At 41.9% G+C, this 24,524-nt stretch overlaps 1 pseudogene; it reads left to right on the top strand.

The window, feature by feature from the left end:
- The first annotated feature begins 16,434 nt into the window (after positions 1 to 16,434).
- LOC114626816 lies at positions 16,435 to 16,567 on the top strand (annotated as a pseudogene).
- The last annotated feature ends 7,957 nt before the right edge of the window (positions 16,568 to 24,524 follow it).

Raw genomic sequence — 24,524 nt, 5'->3', positions numbered from 1 at the left:
AGAAACAAAACTCTTTCATGATTTTATCCTGAACTTAAAAAACAAAACAAAACAAAAAAACAGTCTTGAAAGGACTCAAGATACTTAGACAGATAAAATGTCCAAAGACTTTATCTTGCTTTTTCTTCTTTTGAAGCATAGGAAGTTCAGAACTGAGCCCAATTTCTATTAACCCCTCACCATTGTATAGCTTTGACACCGTTCAGATAGAATACCCTGTAACATCAGGGCTGCTGTGGCTTCTCTTCACCTCCCTCATGTGTCTGTTGTTCTCTGTCCAATACATCTTGCCTTCCACCCCTTCCCTTTGTCCTGTGGAAGGCAGCCTGGGATAGCAAGCTTTCCTTAATAGACACAATCCAATCTTAATCTTTCCTCACTTGTGTAGAAGTCATGTCTCCCCCCAGTAAGTCACTAAAGCTCTACAGCTCCTGGGTCCTTCCTGCCATGTGCAGGTGCAGCTTCACCTCTAATTCTGAGGCAGTTTCTGTCTGCATTCTTATTCTGGGAGGATTTTACTTTCTCTGGTTCCCATCTCATCTTACCTTCTGTAAAACCTCCATCAATATTGTATCTGCTTCTGTTACTTTATCCAGAATGTATGTATCTTTTGCCTGTAGGTATATATGTATATATCTGCAGGATGCACGCATACTGTGGTGCGATATTACATATCAGCTAATGTGCTGTGACCACACTAGACCTTACTGCCTTATTTTGTAAAGATAATGAAATTATAACTATTTATACTGCCTTATCTTTCAGTTCTGAGATTGTGTCTTTCTATGATTTTTAAATTGGTGTATTCAAGATGATCTTGATGATGTTGTATCAATGAATATAGATACGAAGCCACTATAGAATGGAATATCTAAGTTCACATGTATATGTATGTATGTGTGTATATATATACATATATATACATATATATTTACATATAGAAATCTATGCATACACATACATTTATAAAATATGGGAAATTATTTGATGCTGATCGAAAAGATAGCTGAACACTATGCAGACAGATATTATACACTTGTTGGTCACAGAGAAACAAATGGAATGGGTCCGGGAAAACAAACTTCAAAGTTCTACATTACATATGTAAATTCTTAATAAAATCAAAAAATTTTAAAATGCAATACTAAGTCATTCAGATATGAGAAAAAATATTTATAATTGCACAATGTCCCCAAACAGAAAGGAAGTAATTGCCAGCAATGGTGGTAGGAGATGTTTTTAAGAGATAAGTAAGGCAGGCTTCCCAAATGTGCTTTCTTTCCATTGGAAGAGAAGTATCATTCTACATGCTCAGCGAAACAGACCTTATGGAATAACAGAGTTTCTTATCTCCAGCCACAGCTTGTGGGGCCGTGAAGTCTAGAATTTGAGCACTGGTTGGTCCCAAATTGTCATGCCAATGTGCATTTAACCTTGTGATACAGTGAGGAGGAAGAAAGTGCTGCTGAATGGCTGAGGTTACCAAGCTCCCTGCACTTGGTAAAATAACAACCTACAGGCCACAAGGGATTCGTCGTCCGTAAAGCCGTGCTCATAATAAACCCAGTGCTATATATTCCATTTGTTTTCTTAAAAATATGAGCATGCTCCCTACAGCAAAGTAAGATTTTAGCTTCCACACTTGTCAGAAACAGGCGATGTTGAACTAGTCAATGGGTAGGGTGTGAAAGGACATAGCTAAGTCAGCACACAAAACCCAGTTGAATTTGTCTGCCTAATTTATGGTGTTTTATTGTAAAAACTAAAACATAATGCCTTTGTGGGACAGGAACAAAACGATCTCACTTTGGGGCTGATAAAATGGCTCAGTGGATAGAAGAATTTGCACACTGACCTGAGGATACAAGTTTCACCCCTGGAACCGTCAAGGTGACAGGATAAACTGATTCCTGAGAAATGTATCTAAGGAGCCAACAGCAAACCTAGGCATGACCCTACCAGACCTCACTCCCTGCTCACTCCAAGGGACGAATGACTTTATGAGGCTTCATTACACAGCTTAGGTGAGTGGCTACTTTCAGGGGTGTGGGTGGTCCTCCTCTAACAGGCTACACCTGGAAAACCGTACAGATGAAATACACACATACACATGCAAATGTGCAGATATGCATAGGCACATGTGCACGCATGCTCATACACACACATGTGTGGACATGCACAGTCAAGTGCACACACACACATGGTTTTAAGCCTCTCTTTTTACAAAGCCTATAATAATTATCCGCCATCTGTAAGTAGCACTTCCTGGACACTTACAACAAAGTTACATGTTGACAATGACGTATGTCTATTTCTAAAGACATGTGTTTGTGCAAATGTCCCTGGGAGTTAATAAAAGATATACCTACTGAATCATTTTGTGGGTAAAGACAATTAAATATTGAGTATTTAGGGGCAGTAACACATAAAAACCACAATATGACATAGGCTTAAATCAAATACATACATATGTAATAACACAAACATTTGCTTTTTATTTTCTCCCTGAACCCAGAATGGGAGAAGAGAGAAAGGTTCTGATTTATTTGATTTTCAGGGGGTTGCTATGGCAGAATGTCTTCCTGGCCTAGAAGGTAGCTCAACCTGTTTTCTCATACATCCCAGGACCTCCTGCCCAGGCATGGCAGTGGCCACAGTGGGGTGGGCTCTCCTATGGCAATCATAAAGCGAGAAAATACTCTACAGGCATGCATACAGACAAGCCTGATATGATAAAGAAAATTCTTCGATTGAGGTTTAATCTTTTTTTCTGGTGACCCTGGTTTGTGTCAAATTTGACAAAAACTAGCCAGGAAAACCTCCTAAATTATTTTTCTTAGTTCTATCCTCTCAAGTAAAAATATGTCTAAGCCTATCATGACAAAATAAATGATGTTATCATAAATATTAACATAAAAATAAAACCAGCACATTTCTGTTGCCTTAAACTCAAAGGGAAATTGAAAAATATTTGTTTAAATCCAATTTTCCTTCTGAACACACATATACATATATATGTATATACATATATATATACACATATATACATATATATACATATACACACACACACACACACACACACACACACACACAAAGATGGAGAGTCTTGAAATTGTTCTATATTTAAATTATCCCTATGAAGATATTATTTGATAGAGGATTTCATTAATGTTCAGACGATTTTCAAAGCCAAATTCATTCACGAAATGATCAGATTGAAAAAGTGGCCAATTCAATGCCAAAGTATAAGTGTCAGCTCATAAGAAACTTTACCATCTGCGTCCCAGCTGCTAGAGCAGTTCTGTTGGGGAACAGAGCTATTTAGGTGGCAGTCCTCTGTGTCTGGATGGCTCTCTGAGCAAAATGGAGGCTTCACTTTCTCTGTCTGACCTTTTCTGGAGAGTATCCGTGAGCTCAGGCGCCTGGCCTTGTCTGAAAAATGACCTAGTGCAGAGCTCTCTGCAAGGGCTGCATATTAGCCCACAAGTCCCACTCCAGTGTCCCACCCACATGATAATTAGGTCCTGTATTATGACCAATCAACTTTCCCATACATATGGTAATTAGGTACTATGTTATGACCAATAGGCCCTTCCCACATGTACCCCTAACAGCCCTTGAATGCCCTATCCCTGGAACAATAAGGCAGAGTTGTCTCACTACAATGGCCTCCAGAAGTCCTTCCATCACACACTCACAACCATCAGAACCCTGCTCACTGCTTCTGCTCCCTTTGTCCTCCCAGGCCGGTGTCCAGTGACCCCCAAGGAGAAGGGAGAGCCACACAGCTCTAGAAGGAAAAAAGATACCAACAACAAGAAAGAGTACAGTTCTAACTGTTTTTGTGGTAAGACAGGACACAACTAATGGACTAGAAAGGAGACATGGTTTTGCAAACTAGAAGAGACACTAAGACTGAAGACAGTCCTCTCTCTTGCTGTAGCTTAGACAGATATCTTCTGAATCTAGCAAAGTAATCAAAAGCCCACCCTAATGAGTCTGACCACACACTCAAAATGGCACCCCCTCAGCTCAGCTGCTTCAGACAACACCACATCAGTCAGTATAGAAGACTAGCAGCCTGCCCTTCACAAGCAATGTTGAGTCAGCCCTGCAGAAATAGAAGAGCAATCAGAAGTTTCCTGTAGAAGGGCTCTTAAAATCAACAGGCTTTTGATGAGGCCTTGGATTCACTTCTGTGCACTTACATTTCTACACTGCATGTAAACAAATTTGCTAATTTATACTGTCTTATTTTAAGATCGCTATTTTACCCAAGTATCATGTTAAAGGCACTTGTACCAAATGTGCTACTTAACTTTTTTTTTCCAGTTTGTACCAGAAATCTCATCTACCAAACAAGCAAATAAAAGATGGGTGTACTGAACAGCACAGAAATGAAATATCTAAGGAGAATTCTAAGGCAGGTTTTGGTAAGGGTAAAAGATTTGTTTTTTACTAAATTTTCTGGTACTGAAAGACAGTCAAAACATATTTAGCTTACCTTAAATCTGCATTCAAGCCTGGACCCTTTCCTCAAAATGCATTGAGTAAATAGATCTTAGCAGTATGTGCTGTAGCAGCAAACCTTTTCTTTCTTTCTTTCTTTCTTTCTTTCTTTCTTTCTTTTTTCTTTCTTTTTTTCTTTTTCCTTTTCTTTTTTTTTTCGAGACAGGGTTTCTCTGTATAGCCTGTCCTAGAACTCACTCTGTAGACCAGGCTGGCCTCGAACTCAGAAATCTGCCTGCCTCTGCCTCCCAAGTGCTGGGATTAAAGGCGTGCACAATGGAATATTACTCAGCTATTAAAAGCAATGAATTCATGAAATTCCTAGGTAAATGGGTGGAACTAGAAAATATCCTGAGTGAGGTAACCCAATCACAAAAGAACACACATGGTATGCACTCACTTATAACTGGATATTAGCCCAAAAGTTCGCAATATCCAAGATACAATTCATAGACCACATGAAGCTCATGAAGAAAGAAGACCAAAGTGTGGGTGCTTTGGCCCTTCTTAGAAGGGGTAACAAAATACTCATGGGAACAAATATGGAGACAAAGTATGGGACAGAAACTGAAGGAGGGGCCGTCCACCTGGGTATCCATCCCTTGTGCAGTCATCAGAGGTAGACATTGATGTGGATGCCAGGAAGTGGATGCTGACAGGAGCTTAATATAGCTGTCTCCTTAGAGGTCTGCCAGAGCCTAAAATATAGAGGCGGGTGCTCACAGCTAACCATTGAGCTGATCATGGGGTTCCCAGTGGAGGAGTGAGAGAGAAAACTGAAAGACCTGAAAGGCTTTGTGGCCCCATGAGGAGAGCAACAATACCAACCAACTAGAGCTCCCAGGGTCTAAACCACCAGCCTGGGAGCACATAAGGAGGGACCCATGGCTCCAGGTGTATATGTAGGGGAGGATGACAGTGTCAGGCATAGGTGGGTGAGGAAGTCCTTGGTCCAGTGAAGGCTGGACACCCCAGTGTGGGGAAAATAGTGAGTAAGGAAGTGAAATTGGAGGGTGGGTGGGGGCACATCCTCATAGAAGCAGGAGGAGGGGGGATAAGATAGGCGGTTCCTGGGTGGGGGGAAGGGATTACATCTGAAATGTAAATGAAATATCCAATAGAAAAATATTTGTTATTTACTGAGTTTCTAGCACGTGCTAAGTAATATGTTTGAATAGAAACACCATGTTCCAAACCACAAGTAAATGCTGTTCAGAAATCCCATGCTTTCTAATTATTTACCTAGTACCTTACAAATAGGAGTTAATTTTTCCCTGGACAAGTCTTGATTCACTAAGAGTGAATCAAACATTCTAAAAATATAATCTTCATTAGAAGCTTAAGTGAACAGTATCTCACACACAAAAGGCAACCCTTATTTTTATAGTACCTTCCATTTTGTAAGTATTGTTCTCAGCAAGTAAAATTTAATGACGATAAGCAAAACTAAGAGGGAAAAAAGAAGAGTGTTTTTTAAAAATCAAGGGCTGGAAAAGTGGCTCAGTGGTTAAGAGTTCTTGCTGCTCTTCCAGAGGGCCCTGGTTCAGTTACCAGCACTCACACTGGGAAGTTCACAGCCACCTTGTCCTAGTCATGGTCTCTATTCCTGCACAAGCATCATGACCAAGAAGCAAGTTGGGAAGGAAAGGGTTTATTCAGCTTACACTTCCACATTTCTGATCATCACCAAAAGAAGTCAGAAATGGAACTCAAACAGGTCAGGGAGCCGGAGCTGATGAAGAGGTCATGGAGGGATTTTACTTACTGGCTTGCTTCCCCTGCCTTGCTCAGCTTGCTTTCTTATAGAATCCAGGACTACCAGCCCAGGGATGGCACCACCCACAATGGGCCCTTCCCACCATTGATCACTAATTGAGAAGATGCCTTACAGCTGGATCTCATGGAGGCATTTCCTCAACTGAAGCTTCTTTCTCTGTGATAACTCCAGCTTGTGTCAAGTTGACACACAAAACCATCCAGTACACACCTCTAACTACAGCTACAGAGGATCTGACACCTTCTTCAGAGTACTCCCCAACATGGAAAGTATAAAAATCATCAAAGATATTTGAAAAGAACTATGGATATTAGATCTAAAGAGGTACTTTGGGAGATATATTTGCATAGATGTTGTCTTAGTTAGGGTTTTACTGCTGTGAAGTGACACCATGACCAAGGCAACTCTTATAAGGGACAACATTTAACTGAGGCTGGCTTACAGGTTCAGAGATTCAGTCTATTATCATCAAGGCAGGAAGCATGGCAGCATCCAGGAAGGCATGGTGCTAGCAAAGAAGCTGAGAATTCATCTTCATCCAAAGGAAGCCAGGAGCAGACTGTCTCCCATGTGGCTAGGAGGAGGGTCTCAAAAGCCCACCCTGACAGTGACACACTTCCTCCAACAAGGCCACACCTCCTAATTATGCCACCGCTCCCTGGGCCAAGCACATTCAAACTACCACAGGTGTCATTTGTTAATTTGATTTGGCCTCAGAAAGAGAAACTTTGTTGTGCCTTAACTATCTTCCCATGGTTCTCAGTAATTCTCAGTGATGAAAACTGTTGAAAGACAAATAAAGGAATTTTCTTATAAATGGGTGTTGTTAAAATTCCTTCCCAGGGAAAGAAGTAAGGAACATCTAAGGTGCCAACAACAAACCTAGGCCTGATCCCACCAAAGCTCACTCCAGGAAACCAATGAATTTATGAGGCTTCCTTACAGAGCTTAGGTGAATGGCTACTTTCAGGGGTGTGCATGTTCCCCTCTCTAACAGGCCACAACTGGAAAACTTTTGTCCAGCATGGATTAGGGCTTCCCTGTAGCCACATAGAGGAAACACACACACACACTTAATCTCCACCTGTCTATATACTCTAGCCCATCCCCCAGGTCACATGCAATTAAGGTAGAGTTACCTATAACAGGTGGTACAGAGCTGCTGGGTACTCAGATGAGGATCTCAGAGTGCTCCCCAACCCTCCATGAGAGACAAAACCATCATCAAGCCCTGGTGAGATAATTCTTTTGCAAGGAGGTGCACCTGAACCCCCCAAATAGCAGTTTTGTGGCTTGGAAGACAGTCATTCACAACAGTGGGTGTTTTTAACCTCTGGTAAAGTTTCTAGGTTATCATGCAAAATATATTCTAGAGACAAGTTGTGATGAGTCAAGGACACACAAAGACAGAACTATCTCTTGAAATGTTTTAAATAGATAATTAAGTTACTGAAGTAACACAAGAAGTCACCCTAAAAGAAAAGGTATATTATATAAATGTATCAGTTAACACAAGAACTACCTTTTTTCCTCAACCTGCTGATATCTGCTGCCTTCTGTGTGAGGAGACTCATTCCAGACCTTTCATAATCGTTACACGCATCTAAATTTTCACCCAGAAATCATTTGTCTCAGGTGCTAGTTACAGTATTATTTTATATTGCACAAAACAAAATCAGCTCAGCAGTTAGGTGCACTTACTGCTCTTGCAAAGAACCAGAGTTAGGCTCCCAGCACCCAAGACATACAAATTACTTCTGGGTGAAAACAGGCTCACAACCATCTTAGCTCAGCTCCAGGGCATCCAATAACTTCTTCAAGCTTCCTCTAACATGTATACTCAGTTGTAGTCACATGTATACATTCACATCCAGAGACACCCACATACACACATAAGGACAAGTTGTATATCTATGTTGTATGTTTTAAATAAATAAATAGTATCACATTATAGGTGGTATTCAGTTTGTTTGTTTGAAAAACCTTTTAGTTCTTCTCCAAATATATGTATACATAGGCATAGACATAGACATATATTTTCAATGTGGAAATTCAAGTATAGTTCAGACATAATGATGAATGCCTATGACCCCAGCACTCCAGAGGTAAATGCAGGGGGATTGGGAGTTCAAAGTCATCAGATTTGCGATAAGATCAAAAGATCAAGGTCAGCCAGGGTTACGTGAGTCCCCGTCTCAAACAACCAAAAACAAACAAACAAAAAAAGCAACCTCCTGGCACAGCAGTCTTTGATGTGCTAGCCTCTCTGTTCTTTGAAGAGTAAAGCAATTTTAATTACTGCTAATGGTTTAAAGGAGAAGCAGCTTTCAAAAGGAAATGAAGGTACTGTCCTATGACTGTGTGCTCATTCCCTCTTCTTCAAAGGGTGCATTTATTTGACAAGCCAATGATAAGTCATTCTTCACCTAGTTACTAGTATTATCTTACATGCAGCCAAACAAAGTCCAGCTATTTCTAATAATTGGTGGTCAACAGCAGTAGGGGTCTGCCCCTGGACATAGCAGACCAAAGAATTTAAAATCTCATTGTTACCTCCTGGGGAAAAAAAAAGAAAAATCTTATGTGACAACTTTACATTTTAGATCTGCCACTAAAAGTCCTATCTTTTGAAAAATGAAGTAGTTCTTTGTAAGGAGACCAACCAGAAAGACAAGGAAACACAGAAAGTGATTGAATTTCCTGCTATTTTGTGTAATTTCCTCTGACAAATGGCTCAGAGTGGCCTCAGGAGCTGCCCCAGGACTGGTCATCTATGAAAAGCAGTGTCAGGAGTACATTTTTCTCATCTCTCTCCTGAGACTGCGCCTGCCCTCACCCTACTTTCCCTCGCTCCCTCTCAGATCCTCACTGAGTATCAGGTGGTTTTGTTGCTGTCAGAGGAGACTGGAAGGAAGAAGAGCAGGATGCCTTTCCACTCAGCTATTGTCTGGTTAAGCTGTTGACACAGGTGCTTCTTCAAAATGATGGATGGCTACATTTAGAAAAATGCTTGACTGAATTTGGCTCAACTCTCCTAAGTTTTGAAATTATCACAATAACTAACATTAATGTAATACCTTCTATGTCTCAGGCATGGTAACAATAATCCTAACATGTAGGTCTTCATATTATCTGGAATTTTTATAGATAAAATGAATAAAGTACAGTTACCTAAGCAATTTGTCTAATGATCGGTAGAACCAAGATTTAAAGTCATATTTCCCCCATAAATCACAAACTCAACCTTCACATTTTTCTATTTCAAACTAGAAAAGTAATAGATGGATTACAGGGCCACAGAAACATTCACTGGGAACGGACACGGAAACCTGTGATTTTTTTTTTCTACACAGAAGAGTTCATTTTTGAGGTAGGATCTCGTAGAGCCTAGGGGCTAGATTGAACTCACTATGTCACAGAAGGCAGTTTTGAACTCCTCCTGCCTCCACCTGTCAAATGTTGTGATATTGTTCATGCGCCCACAGATTTGGCTCCATGAATTTGCTGGTTTGTGTACATCGTGTCTTCTTAAACTAGGGGATCAAGGCAGGGCACCAGGCTGTGCTCGACAAACTCTCCACCAGTACGCATACCTCCGGGCCTTTTTCCCCCCATTTTCCTGTTTGGTTTGGTTTGGATTGGTGGTTGGGTGAGTTGAGGAGGAGGGTGATGAGGCTGGCCTGGAACTCACTGTGTTACCAAACACAGCCTTGCTCTTTTGTTCTTCCTCCCTCCATCTCCATAGTGCTGGGATTCAGGCCTGCGCCATGATGCCCAATTTTGTGTGGTGCTGGAAGAGAAACCCAAGGCTTTGTTCATGCCAGGCAAACACTCTACCAAGTACAATATATCCTAAGACCACTGAAAGAAATTCTAATAAAATAAAATCCTTAAAAAGACCAAATCAAATCAGAATGGTGACTTCAGATGCACATGATGTTTTAATGTGTTCCCGGAGAGAACTGTGCCATGTTTTGCATTCACTCATACTTCTGATATTTATGTAAAGCTGTGAAAATTGCAAATAAATAAATGATCAGTAAGATGGAGCATGGGCCAACTCAAAGACAGTTCAGATTGATATGTTTGTGGTCGACTACTTTCCCTTTCATAGATTGATACGTTTGTGATCGACTACTTTCCCTTTCATAAATGAATGGCCTGAAAGACAATCCAGATTGATATGTTTGTGATCGACTACTTTCCCTTTCATAAATGAATGAACTGTGAAAACTAAGAGGATAAATACTTTTTTGAACTCGAGTGTAAACTATGTTTGGTTTCCCTCCATTTTTCCTTATGTCTCAAGAACCAAATTAAAATTAACTATCTGCAAGCATTCTCCGTAGCTGTTTGCATATCACTTTTATTTATTTATTTATTTATTCCCACAGGAAGGACTCCTAAGCAGCAACTCTCACTTTTATTATTTTAAAACTGTAATTATATTTCCCAGAATAACTCAATCATCAACTTCACAATTTTAGACTCATTTCCTCTCTTTGGACCAAAACACAGCCTTTTCTGGCACTACTGGGCCCAGGCACTTAGGTAAAGGATTTCAATATATAATTGCTTTGTGAATACATTTATAAGTCACTCTGTTACATTAAATCCATATTTTAAAGTAGAAACAGTGGTTTTCTTTTTTAATCAATTAATTAATTTACATTCTAGGCACTGCCCCTCCTTGGTTCCCACACACACACACACACACACAAATTGGTTTCAATCCAATAAATTTATCTTATTTTATGTGTTAAGTAAATTTAGTTCTGATTTTTTTCTATTAATTATAACTGCCCAACATTTGTGAGACCAGGGTCCTATGATGGAGGAAAGTCAAGACCAGCTTGCTATTTTCAGTCTATGTTGCTCTGGATGTTTTTCCAGTTAAGTGACAATCAATGGACCCGCTACCAGTGACACAATTCTGACTCAGATGCAATTTGAGTTCCTTGGTCTTCCTCTTGTCTCATCAAACTCAAATGCACCTTCCAGCTCTGGTCCTCGGTACCCTCTGCTGTCTGTCTATAGAAGCCCGCACAGGTGACAAAGATTCACATTAACACGTACAAAAGTATCCTTTTTCGTTTTGTTTTCTAAGAGCTATTTTATTACTCCAAAACCCAGAACAAGTTGACACAAACACTTTTAACCATGAAGGTGGGAGATCACATTGACTGCTCCCACCGGACCACCTCTCCTGCTGAGGCTGAGCTGACGAGCGCTTCTGCACACCGGAAGTAATCTTGCTTTCCACACTAGTGCTAATAAGTCCTCTGATGCCGTCATTACATAATCCCCCTTTCTACAGCCGCTTGATGATTATCACAGTTTCCTAGGTAGCTAGTCTATCTCTTGTCCTCTTCCAAAAGTATCTTCTGATATCTGGGAGAATTGAAGACTTTTACAGCCTTTTGCTTGTCTATTTAAGTGCTAGGTTTTGTTTGATCATGTAATGAAATACCGTGATCAAAAGCAAATCGGGGAGGAAAGAGCTTATTTCCTTTACACTTCCATATCACTGTTCATCACTGAAGGAAGTCAGGGCAGGAAGTCAAACAGGATTTGGAAGAAGTCGCTGATACATAGGCCACGGAGGAGTGCTGCTAACTGGCTTGTCCAGCCTATTTTCTTACAGCACTCAGGGTGTCACCACTCACAACGGGCAGGGCCCACCACATCAATCACTAATTAGTAGGATACCCCACAGGCTTGTCTACAGCCCAGTTTTACGGAGGCATTTCTCAGCTGAGAGTCCCTCCACTCAGGTGTGTGAAGATGACCTAAAAAGAAGCCAGCACAACCATATTTAATTCTAACAAAGATTATTGTAAGGAAAAAATTTTTAATTGGCCAGTATCTCAGAATAACATGGGACCCTGAACTCATGAACTCCTGGGCAAGGGTCCCAAGGCAGGACATACCAATTACTTCTGAAAACTGCAGCTATGTGTGTGTCAATAAGAGAGTGCACTCCTGCCTGGAACATATTGACTCCTCAGTTTCCCAGCTGTGTGCCAATAAGAAATACAATCAAGAGCGTTCCCGCCTAAGAAGCCCCTATTCCCCAGCCCCCCTCCCAGCCTGTAGCTTCTGTCTTTATAAACCTGTGTATTTTGATGTTCGGGGCTCACTCTCTCTCCTTCCCTCTTGCGGAGGTTTGAGACTGAGGCCCAGCATGCTGGTTCCTAGTAAAAGCCTCTTGCTTTGATTGCATCAAGTGGTCATTTGGGGTGAGCGCTGGTTTCAGGGACTTGAGGGGGGGTCCAAGCCTCATCTGGCCCTTACAAATATCACCCTCTCTTCAACTCAGTGAGAAGTGCCATCATATGTTCTCAGTCATTATTGTTAAAGCCCACTGACTGGGGGACTTACCCACATTTAATACACTTTGAGACATGTTATTAAAAGTGTGTTTTGGAGCAAACTTCTTGAGACTTCCACAGACATGGACAAAGAAATCCACACTAGACTGTTCATAGCAGTGCTGCTTCTAACACGCTAACTCTAGAAGCAACCTAACAGCACCCCTCAGCAATGTGGATAAATAATCAGGGAGTAGCGACAGAGAGAAGCATCACAATAAAAATGGATGAATCCACCAGAATGCACATGAATCACACAGCCACAAGGATGAGTGAGAGAGAAGCAAGTGTCAAAACACACACCTGGTCAGATATTTTAAAATAGAGATTTAAGTTTTAAAAAAGCAAGGTTGTATATTGTTAACTGGAATATTTATATATTTGTAAATATATAAAGGTGTGTTGCCAAAAGCAAAAGTGTGGGTGTGGATGTGAGGATTAATGCCAGAGAAGATCTACAAGGCATTCGTGTGTGCACAATGCTTCCTCTTTCAAGATTTGGCATAGGGATCTAATAATTTTTGTCCGATATAACTCACATATGTTATTTGTGTGGTTGCAATCGAAGGCAACTATGTGGAAAAAGAACTAAAGCAAACACTTGTTCCCTAACGCTTCAAACCAGGGATGCGGTCATAGGAACACAGAGAAGGAAGAGCAAGGAGATGAATGTGACTCAGGGATGCTCTAAAACCACAGGGGACCATCTATGAAAATTACAGAAGCAGGTCCTCATTCCACACTGCAAAAAGACTGGGCTTCAGAGAACAGCAAAGCTTCCTGGTGTGTCATGCCCATTAGCTGGCTGGGGTGAGAAATTACCTCTGGGACTACTGATCACTGCATTTAGTTCAGAAATAACTATGAATTATTGTGTGCAAAATGATCCTACTTAACCTTAATCTGTTGAGCTTTTATATCAACATCAAATTTCTATCATATTAGCAGGAAACAACTTTCTTTTCATTATCAGCAATTATGGAGAAATATATGCTGTGGTTAACATATCTATGATCTTGTAGATCAGGGGAGTTTGCTACATTTATTTTATAATCAAACTTATTTAAGGCATGAAAAGACTGAATGATGTGTAGAAATGCTAGTGACGAGAAGAGATTTTGCTAAGTTACCTTATCTTTAAGGTAATAGCTAAAAGAATACTATATATTTTCTATATGAATTTTCTATTGCATGTAGACATAAATTGACACATACAGAACAACACATACAGCTCTAAGTAGATTTTTTTTCCCTTGGTAATGGCTTACTCTTTTTCTATTGAAAAAAATGAACAACATTTTCTTCTAGAAAACCAATAATTAATTTCAAAAAATAAAAATCATGCAGATATTACTGATATTCACTGTTATACCTGTGAGACAACCATGTCGGGGTTTCTTGCACACTTGTAGCATTCCTTACGTTAAATGCCGTCGCTGTGCGTGGTAAAATTCCGTTTACCTCTTTTCTCACAAGATCACTTTTTTAAGGAGGTTCTTTCTTCTCTATTGATCTTTTTCTCTTTTTGGGCACCAATCTTTCACTCACTGTTCCTGGATTGCCATGAGCCAAGATTGCCAAGATCACTTTTATTTACGTAGAATGCCCCTGGGTTACACAACCAAAGAAGCCTGGGCAAGACCTGACTCCTTTATAATCACTAAAATGCTTTAAATACTAGAGAGGCCTAGTTTTCTCCATCAGTCAGAGCCCGAGACCACAATGGCTTGTTTCTACCGTGTGGAACGACCTTTGACATATATTTACTATATTCCAACCCTTCTTATGTTTGCCAAGTTAATCTTCTCTAAATAACACTTCCATTATACATCATCCCTGGTAAAATGCCACTTGCCACCTATATTGACATTGTTTGTTTTTCAACTAAACACTGCAATATTGAAACACAGTATCATAAACACACTGTAACATGCTGCAAGGCTCTGACCACCAATTGACACCTGGGAATGGAGTTAAAGCTCTGGCCCTGGCCCTTGTGTTTAATAAAGAGACGGGAGATGCTGTCTTCAAGGGCTAAACAAGTGTCAGGCAATAGCAGCTGTCTCAAGAAGGAGATGGGAGAAATGTATTTGGAATTTAGGGTATCATGGGGACTAGAAGAGCCAAGGGAGGAAGGGCTGGACGACAGCATAGAGGCAACCCTCTTATACCAATCCCAACTAATGCCAGCCAACAGCTGGAAACAACCCAAGTGAATGTGTCCTTCACTGGAACGTTCTACACAGTAAAGGAGGGTTAGATCCATAGGATTCTTGGGGCTAGCATCTAGCAGAAGGTTGGAGCCACTGTAGCTTTTTTCTGGTGGGTCATCCTTTACGGATATTACACCAGTCTCTACTTCCCTGCCCTCCCCTGGTCCAGAGAAGGAAACCAATAGAAGGGGGAGCAAAGGGGTTTGTTTCTCCCCAGGATAATGATAGTTTTGTTAATAGTAACAATCTTAACAGTGACCAATAGTTATTGAATATAAGTTAGAATGATCCTGACCCTGTTTCCAGGCCCACATTTCTGACCCCTGTTCATATGTTCAAGTAATGTAGTATTTAGCTCTGTTAATATAACATGGAATTCACGGAGTCTAACAAGCTACATTACAGAGAATTGTCCTCTCACACAATAACAAATAAACAGTCTGACCAGTTGCTAGTCTCCACTCGGCCCTTGGTAAGGTCTGAATGTGCCTGCCAAAAGTCATGCATTGGAGGATTATTCCCCATCGTAATGGTGTTGAGAGGTGCAGCCAGATGAGAGATGTGTAGGCAATGGGACTCCACACTCATGGTAATTGATGCTAATTATGAAAGGGCTGGAGACCATGCTTGCTGTCTGTCATGCACACTCTATGCTGTGCCTTCTGCCTAGGAAGAAGCAGCAGGGATATCCTCACCAGATGCATCCCTTCAATCTAGGACTTCCAAGCCTACACAGTCATGAACCAAAAAAAAAAATCTATTATTTATAAATCACCTCGTCTGCTGTATTTTGATATAGCACCATAAAATACCCTAAGATGCCTCCTAAATTCAGATAATAAAGATTAAAAACTGCTAGAGATAGCTTTTTAAGAAAAGTTCTGCCCTGACTATGTCCCGGCAACTCTGAAATAACAGTGTGTTCTCACGGCAATGACATGCTTTTGGAACAAAAGTCCCTAACCTCAATTTTTAATTATTCATTTGGAAAGCTTTGTGACTCAGAACTAAGTTTTTAATCACATTGTCTTAGTGGTGCATTCACATAGTCTGAAACAGAACTGAGTACAGGGTTGGCTGTTTTGGGGACATATGGTCTTTTGGCAATTCTGTATTGGCTCAATGGATAAAGTATAACACATTTCTTAAAACTGACATTCCCTGGGCTTGGGGGTTTGTAGTTCCCCATTCTGGGAAGGTTTAGGTTTCTGGTAGAGACACAACCAATGAAGCACAAGGATTTTGTTGTCAAGAAAACTGACAGACAGTATGTGAATCCTCTCTCCTTAGAAATGTACAAGGTGCAAATAGCTGAGCTATCTCCATAGATATTCAGATATCCATCTAGACAGCTACTGGGGAGAGGGTGGTAACTTTAACTGGCTTTTAAAATAAGCCAGAAAGTATAATTTATGTCCAAAAGCAAAAGAAAAAAAGCTCAATTCTTGCTTGAGGTGTCTGTGACTTAGTTCTTTATTTGACCATCTTTAAAAAAAAAAAACTGTCATTTGTTATGCCTTCTCATCTCTGTATAAAAAGTGAACACACACACACCACCTCCAGCCTCCAGCGATGGGCAAAGAGACACCTTGTGGGTGGTGTCGTTCTTATATCAGTCAGGGGCAGAGCAGATGGCAGTCCTTTGTTCATCCTAGCTTGGTGGGCCAAATCTGTCTCATGCCTAGAACTCATAACAATCACATCAAGCATCGCAGGGCAGGAAGAGAAACACTAACAAAGACCTGCAGAGCATCATGCTACCCACAGACCCGCCTTCCAGCACATGACTACGGCACAGGCAGGCCATAGACACCTGCTTGCCACAGAGCCGCACAACACGGATGGAGGATCTCACACAGGGGCGTGGCCAGCCTGCATCAGGAGCCACTGTAATGTGCAAGTATGTGGTGATCAGATGGGAGAGGAAGAAAAGTGGAGCAGTTTGAGCACTATGGAGAGAGAGGGAACTGGAGACCCGAGAATAGAGAGGAATAATCTGTTACAGAGTTGCCAGTCCCATCACCTGGGGCCATGGTGAAGTTCCAGCCTAGGGTACCACAGAAGGAGATATCTGTGTCTCTGTGGCTACAGTGTCAGTCTCAAGGTTCATGGATCATATTAACCCAATAGAACATGGGGATGTCTCTGGTGGAGTGGCCGCTGGAGATCACGTGGATGTCCAGGGGCTGTGTATAACTGGCCCTGCCCCTCACTGGCTGTGGCAATCTGGACAGCTGGCCCCACCTCTTACCAGCAGCAGCGCTCTGGAGAGCCTGCACTTCGCTCAGGCAACACAGTGGAGCTGGTCCTGACAGTGAGGGTGTGGAGCTGGAACCGATGGATGGAAGTTGAGCCAGCCCCAAGGGTATGAGTATGGAAGAGCTGACACCTCCACTTGTCTGCCTTGGGCTGGCATGGATGCAAAGGAGATTCTCCTCCCCGGCCAGCCTGCTGCCCCTTGCCACCTCTGGCAGTCAGGAAAGCCACACACAGGGTCATTAACTCAAGAGAGCTAGCCCTGCCCCTTACTAGCTGACACACGCGGGAGAGGAGCCCTGTACCTTACCTAGACAGCACAGCAGAGCTGCACCTGAGGGTTGTGGGGGAGTATTGGCTCAGCCACTCCTATGACTTGAGGTGGCCTGGATGGGGGCAGATAAAGCCCTCTCCCCTCTTGCTCCTTATCATCTGGGGGCAGTGGGGAGAGCTGGCCCTGAGGGCACAAGAACCAGTGAGCTAGCTTGGTTCCTCACCTGATGCAGCACTTGGGAGAGTAGGGCCCAGCAGTTTGTCTGGGCAACACAGTAGAGTTGACCCTGTCTAGTGGGAGGTAGTGTGGGTGCAGGTGGTGTGGGTTCCCTCTACCTACCTTCCTTCTACCCACCTCACCGCCCATAGCATCTGGGAGAGCTGACCCTGGGGTCATGAGAGCAAGAGAGAGCTATTCTGCCCCCTTCGCTGGCATTAGCACTTAGGAAAGTAGGCCCTGCACCTCCCCTGGGCAATACAGTGGAGCTGACCCTGATGATGAAGGCACAAGTGAGCCAGCTCTGACTGTGTAGATGGCTCAATCAGTCAAGTGCTTTGGGGCAAGTGGGAGGAGCTGAATTTTATCCCAGAATCTATGCAAGAAAGCCAAACATAGTGGTGCACATTTTAATCTCAGATGCCAAGAAAGGTGAGTTCCTGGGACTCCCTGGCTAGACTGCACACCAGTGTAACCTATTGGCAAGGTCAAGGCCAATTAAGATCTTATGTAGACACAAGGTGGATTGCATCTGAGAAATGACACTGAGGTTGACCTCTGAACTTAAAATGCACATGGACACACATTCACACACACCTGTATCCACAATTATGTGCGCACACAGACATGCAAATACATAGAGAGAGTCTTGACTGTCTTAGCTTCCATAGAATCATCCAGAGCTCATAAATGTCTGGCAAAGCAGAAGAACAAATATTAAAGATCTTTGTGACATGTTTAAAGAAAGAAGAATAAAGGTGCTTTGTAACTCCTTAAATGGTAAGAACAGTTTATTAATTACAGAAAATCCATTCAAATGAAAAATAAAGTGACATTTCCAAAGATGTACATCTCTATTTACTGGCAGGGACAGTTCTCACTGATATTTTATTAAAACAGTAAGGCAAATGTTTTTTTTTAAAAAAACTGTATAAACTCAGAGACCACCTTTGTAAATGTCTGTCTCTCAAAAACATGCATGGCAGACGTTATAGCTAATCTTGGTTGTCAACTTGGTACATGTGCAAAGAGGAAGCCTCAATAGATGAATTGCCTTTGTCAGATTGTCCTGTGGCCATGTCTGTAGGGCATTTTCTAAATTGTTAATTGAAGTTAAAGGGCCCAGAGCACTCTGGACAGTGTCCCTAGGCAGGTGGCTCTGACCAGTATAAGAAAGGCAGCTGAAGAAGAGCTGGGTAGCAAGCCAGTAAGCAGCATCCCTCTGTGGCCTGTGCTTCAGTTCCTGCCTTGAATGTCTTCCTTGTGTTCCCTCAGTGATAGACTGTGGTGACTTGTAAGCCAAATATACCCTTTCCTCCTCAAGCTGCTTTTGGTTTGAATGCTTTCTCACGGAGTCAGAAACTAAGATAGAACAATAAGATCTAGTAGTTTGTACAAGAAACAAGCACGGGGCTTCTGAAGTTCATTGATGTTGAGGCCCAGGAGGATCACACTAGTCACAACCACAGGAGGAGTGGTCAGAGTAAAAAGGAGTCTAGTTCAGAGCCTTTACTTGGATTTCCATGGGTAGAGCAGGCAGGTCTAGCCTGAGCACATAGCTTGAGCGTAGCTGATGTGAATGATGCCAGTGGGTTTGGGTTATAGTGGTAGCATGTAATTGGCAAGTACCTGGCCCAACTATGATTAAGGGTAGATGTGTTGGCTCTCTGTGAGAGAGCCAGGACAAGAGGTGGTTATGACTATAGGCTTGGGTTTGTTGGCCCCCCATGTGAAACTTGCTCCAACTGAATGAAGCCTTTCCTGTCTCCAAGTATCCTGCACTCCTGGGAGAGGCAGCCTCTTCTGAAGCCACAAGCAGCAGAACCCTCAGAACACAGAATGACTCCAGGTGTGGTAGAGCATGTCTGTAATCCTGGAGCTTGCAGGCTGAGGCAAGAGGATGAAGAGTTTGAGAACAGGGTAGAGTGCATAGTGAGACCCTGAATGAAAGAAAAATACCTAGAAAAGAGGAAAATAGAGCGAGTAGAATTAGCTCTGTGCTAAATGGAGGAAGAAGCGTGTGTTTTCCTTTTGTTATTGTAGGGTTTTTTTTTATTACATTTATTTATTTATGGTAGGGTGGGGGTGGTGGACAACTTGTAGACGTCTGTTTTCTCCCTTCACACACATGGTTCTGGGATTGAATTCAGGGTGTTAGGCTTGGCAGCAAGTGCCTTTATGTAGTTACTGTTGCTGGCTGTTATTATTATTGCTGCTGCTGCTGCTATCCTCACTGTCTTCAGCGTCGTCGTTGTTGTTTTTGTTGTTGGCTTGCTACCCAGCTCTCCTTCAGCTGCCTTTCTTATACTGGCCAGTATTGTTGTTGCTTTGTTGTTGTTCTGAGTCAGGACTTTGATATGCAGCCCAGGCAGCCCAGGCTGGCAGTCCTCCAACCTCAGTTTCTTGAGTAGCGAGATTAAAAGAATATATAATTACATATAGCTTTAAGAATAACTTTTACTTTAAATCTTGAATGCTGTTATTTTGTCTGTTAATGTAGTTATTCCATCTCATCTAATTGACTGAACAACATGTCTGATAGTCTGTTTTCAATGACAAAGGCTGACAGCTGTGAGGTCTGGAAGTCAGGCCACTGCTTGCTCAAAACCCCTTGCAGCTACCAAAAAAGATCCCAGGATGTGGTTTGTACCTTTAAAAAAAAATGCTCTGGACACTCAGGGCTACATTGGTCCTGAATACCTGAATGTAGTCTCAGTTAGCTAGAATAAAGGCTTTCATTTGGCTATAAACTTCTCTGGTGGGCTCTTATAATAGCTGTACTATCACTACATCATGGGAGCCTACAGAGTATTTAGAAAGTTAAGAAATAGAACCCTATGATAAAGCAAACATACACACACACAGAGGGAGAGAGACACAGCATCTGAGGCCTACTGAAAAGCTTCCCCACATGAAATGAATACAGTGTGTTGATATGATATCTACATACAGATATAGTTAGTCATTATCACTCAAAGTGGGTGAATACCTTTGGATACAGAGCTATAGTGTGTGTGTGTGTGTGTGTGTGTGTGTGTGTGTGTGTGTGTGTGCACTTTAACCCAGGGCCTTTGGCATGCTAGACAAGTGCTTTATTTCTCAGCCTCTAGAAATATCTTTAGTGCATCTACTACCTTTGAATTTAGAACACTGGGCATAAACACATACTATGAGTGCAGTCTATGTGGGGTAAATTATTCGATGATGTTTTATGGTTCTTAAATGAATAACAGAAATGAACAAAAGCTTTTAATTTCTATTTTATTCTATTTCATTTGTCAGGTCCCTTCAGACATCAAGGAATTTACTGAGAATGAAGTAAAAGGGCAAGGGAGACTTTATTCAAGGCTATTGCAATGAAGAAAGAAACTTAACTCAACTTCACTGAAACAAAGGATTGGAGAACTTGTGTCCAGTTGTGATGAGCTAACAGAAAAGCCCTGGAGTGTATCAGTAAGCTGGGTGGTCAAAGCAGGGGCCTCCTGTGCTCGCTAATTGCTGCTTATTAACTTGAAACACCACTTTGCACTGTGCTTGGGAAGCTGCCTCTGTCTTTCTTGACATTCAATTTGAAAGAGATGGCTTCCAGGCTTTGCTGAAAGACTGTCCTGGTTATAATAGGGTGAGGGACGGCAACGGATTTACAGCTCAAGGAAGCAAAGAGGGAAATTACCAGGGAAAGTTCCTGCTGTTTGATTCAGCTGAGAAGAACTTTGTAAAGTTGTCTTCTTGATAGTGGGCCAAGAGGAAAGACAGCCTGATACAGAAAAACTGGGGTTCAGGATAAAGAAGAAGTCGTAAGATGGGGTACAATTACTTCAGATTCATTTAAAATCCATGCTTTCTGGGATAAGGGTTCAGCTCAGCGGGAAAGCATGTGCCTCATGTATGCACAGCCTAGGGTTTCGTGTTCAGCACTCTAATATTTTTAGTCGAAGAGAAAGTAAATTAATGCAAAGCATCACTATATGAATTAATGAAAATATTATTGACGTGAATATGAATTTTTCCAGATGTTTTTTCAATGGTTTCTGGTGAGTAGGCAAGAACAACACAGGAAATCCACACAAAGCAAATTTTAATACATGAATAATTAAGGCAGCAGTTTGGGAGATGAATAATTATCATGTCACTGGCATTCAAGATTTCTGTATTCCAAAAAAATCTCAAGATTACCATGTCCTCATCCTTTTTAAACTCGAAGGCTAGTAACAGGCCTGGGGTCTATGATCAGCCATTTCACCATTTCAATCCCTGGTAGGAAAGCAATTTTATGGCTCTCTGTCACATATCATAGCTAATTTATCAAAACTCCTAAAACTTGGCTTTCATATCGTACCAAAACTACCCCCATGTAACTATGGGTAAGCATAGCAGCAAAGATCAGCCTCCGGTGAAGTGCAGTTGCCCTGAGTGGCAAGGCTGCATGCCAGCATCCCAGCAGAACTGCAAAAATGATTTAACCAGACCATTGGTCAGACTCAGTTACCCGCTCTGTCAGACACGTTGATCCCAGTTCCCTCCTCAGTTTCTTTTTCTATAAAAATTCCAAGTTCCCACTAGTCCCTAATACTCTGACTCACTCTAATTAAATACCCCTCTCTGCCATGTGGCTGCCTGTCCACCATGTGCTATGTATCCCCCATGTCAGCTTAACTCAAATGGCTTTGGTTCTTTCTCTTCCCTATCTCTCTTCTCCAGGAAGATACCAAGATCCCTGGCTTTCCTGCTCTGGGGTTTTCCTTAAAATGATAGTCATATTCTCCCCAGTTTCCTTCTGAGTCTATTCTTAAATTATTTTTTTAACAAGACAAATAACACCACAAGGGATGCCAATTCCACTGATAACATGTGGGAATTCTACCAGAAGCCCTCAATTTTCCATTGACACTATCATCTATGTATTATCTGTGTCTCTATCTATGTGTGTAAGTGTATATTATCTATCTAACATCTATCTATCCATCCATCCATCTGTATGCATATCCATCTCTTCCTCCTCCATCTGTCTATCTATCCCTAGTGAAGAAGCAAGGAAAATGATGATGGAAGAATTTGCTTGTTCATTTGTATAACCCCACACCTATAGCTGGCCTGCTAATAAATGGCGATTCAGTGTTCTTCCCCACATTCACAACTTTGGTTCCTCTCTCCGTGCAAGTTTACACTTAATGTAATGGCATTAGAGAACATTGTCCCCAGGCTTTGTGTATGTGTGCTTATGTGCTTCTTAGACACCTCAGTTGTTCCAGGACTCTTTACCTCTGGATACTTTGGAGGAGATCCATAGTGAATGGGGTCAAAGGGAGGTTCTGTGTATGGAATTTGATGGAAATGAGCCTTAAGGAAATAAATGGTCTACCCCAAGCTAATCACAAAAGAACACACTGGTATTCACTCACTGATTATTGGATATTAGCCCAGAACCTTGAAATGCCCAAGATGTAACTCACAGGCCACATGAAGCTCATAAAGAAGGAAGACCAAGTGGGGGTGATTCGGTCCTTCTTATAAGGAGCAACAAAATACTCAAGGGAGCAAATATGGAGACAAAGTGAGGGACAGAAACTGAAGGAGGGGCCGTCTGAAGACCACTCCACCTGAGTATCTATCCCATGTGCAATCACCAAAGGTAGATGCTGATGTGGATGTCAGGAAGTGCATGCTGATAAGAGCCTGATATGGATGTCTCCTCAGAGGCCTTCAAGAGTCTGACATATTCAGAGGCAGATGCTCACAACTAGCCATTGAACTGATCATGGGGTTCTCAATGGAGGAGTTAGAGTGAAGACTGAAGGAGCTGGAAGAATTTGAGGCACCATGAGGAGAGCAACAATACCAACCAACCACAGCTCCCAGGGTCTAAACCACCAGCCTGGGAGCACTTAGGGAAGGATCCAGGGCTTTAGCTGAATATGTAAGAGTGGAGGGCCCTGCTGGGGATAGGTGGAAGAAGAGAACCTTGACCTCATGAAGGCTGGACGCCCCAGGGGGTGGGAATTTTGAGGGTGGGGAGGTGGGAGTGGGCGAGTAGATAGAGGTTACATCCACAGAGAAGAAGGAGGAGGGGTGAGGGGATTGGGGGTTCCTGGGTGGGTGGGAGATGGGGTAAGGGGACAACATATGAAATGTAAATAAAACATCCAATAGAATAAATTAAAAATAAATAAATAAATAAATGGTCTACCCTGCTCTTGATCTTGATTTTGCAGAAGGATGTCCACAGAGCTTTGACTGTTCTAGAGAAGATCATCTGAAATACTTTGCCTGAGTACATGGGAACCCCTTCCCAGCTTTTCCCCCAAGGAGGCAGGCACTGGGAGCCTATAAATGGGTGAGTTCCCAAAGAGCCCTGAAATCATGTATTACTTTTGCAGGTTTAGTTATTTGCAAAATTCTTTCTGTGCAGCCAACAAATATCTGGAAGCAATGAAGGGGGTAATATACAAAATGTTTTAGAGCTAGAATTTAAGTACGCTCTAGTATCTGTGTGACGAGCAGTTGGTGGATAGGTTGTATCAGGGCTTCACAGGTGCTGGACAAGGGACCTATCATTCATCTATGTGCCCAGCCCTGTTGCTATAGTGTTTTTTAATTATTCAAGTCTTTCTCATTTTGAAGTGCTGACAGTGGCTTCTTAATTGATCTCCGTTAGTACTGAGTAACAGTCAACTCCCACCATCAGATAGTGACTTTGTGGCATTTGAATGTTTGAAGCTGTGTTTTTGTCATTCCTTCCTTAACACCTTTCTCCTCTCCATTCCTTGAACCATTGGCAAAACATCCAACAGATATCATGAAGACAGGGAGATACATAATTCAACATAGCCTGTAGATACATTACCAGTCTTACTACAAGGATGATTAGAGTGTCTGCATAGAAGCAAGAAAGGATATGTTGTTGT

This window comes from Grammomys surdaster, unplaced genomic scaffold (genome assembly GCF_004785775.1).
Source record: "Grammomys surdaster isolate TR1022 unplaced genomic scaffold, NIH_TR_1.0 239, whole genome shotgun sequence".
Classification (NCBI taxonomy): domain Eukaryota; kingdom Metazoa; phylum Chordata; class Mammalia; order Rodentia; family Muridae; genus Grammomys; species Grammomys surdaster.
The sequence above is the reverse complement of the archived record's forward strand: the minus strand, read 5'-3'. Positions and strand labels throughout refer to the sequence as shown.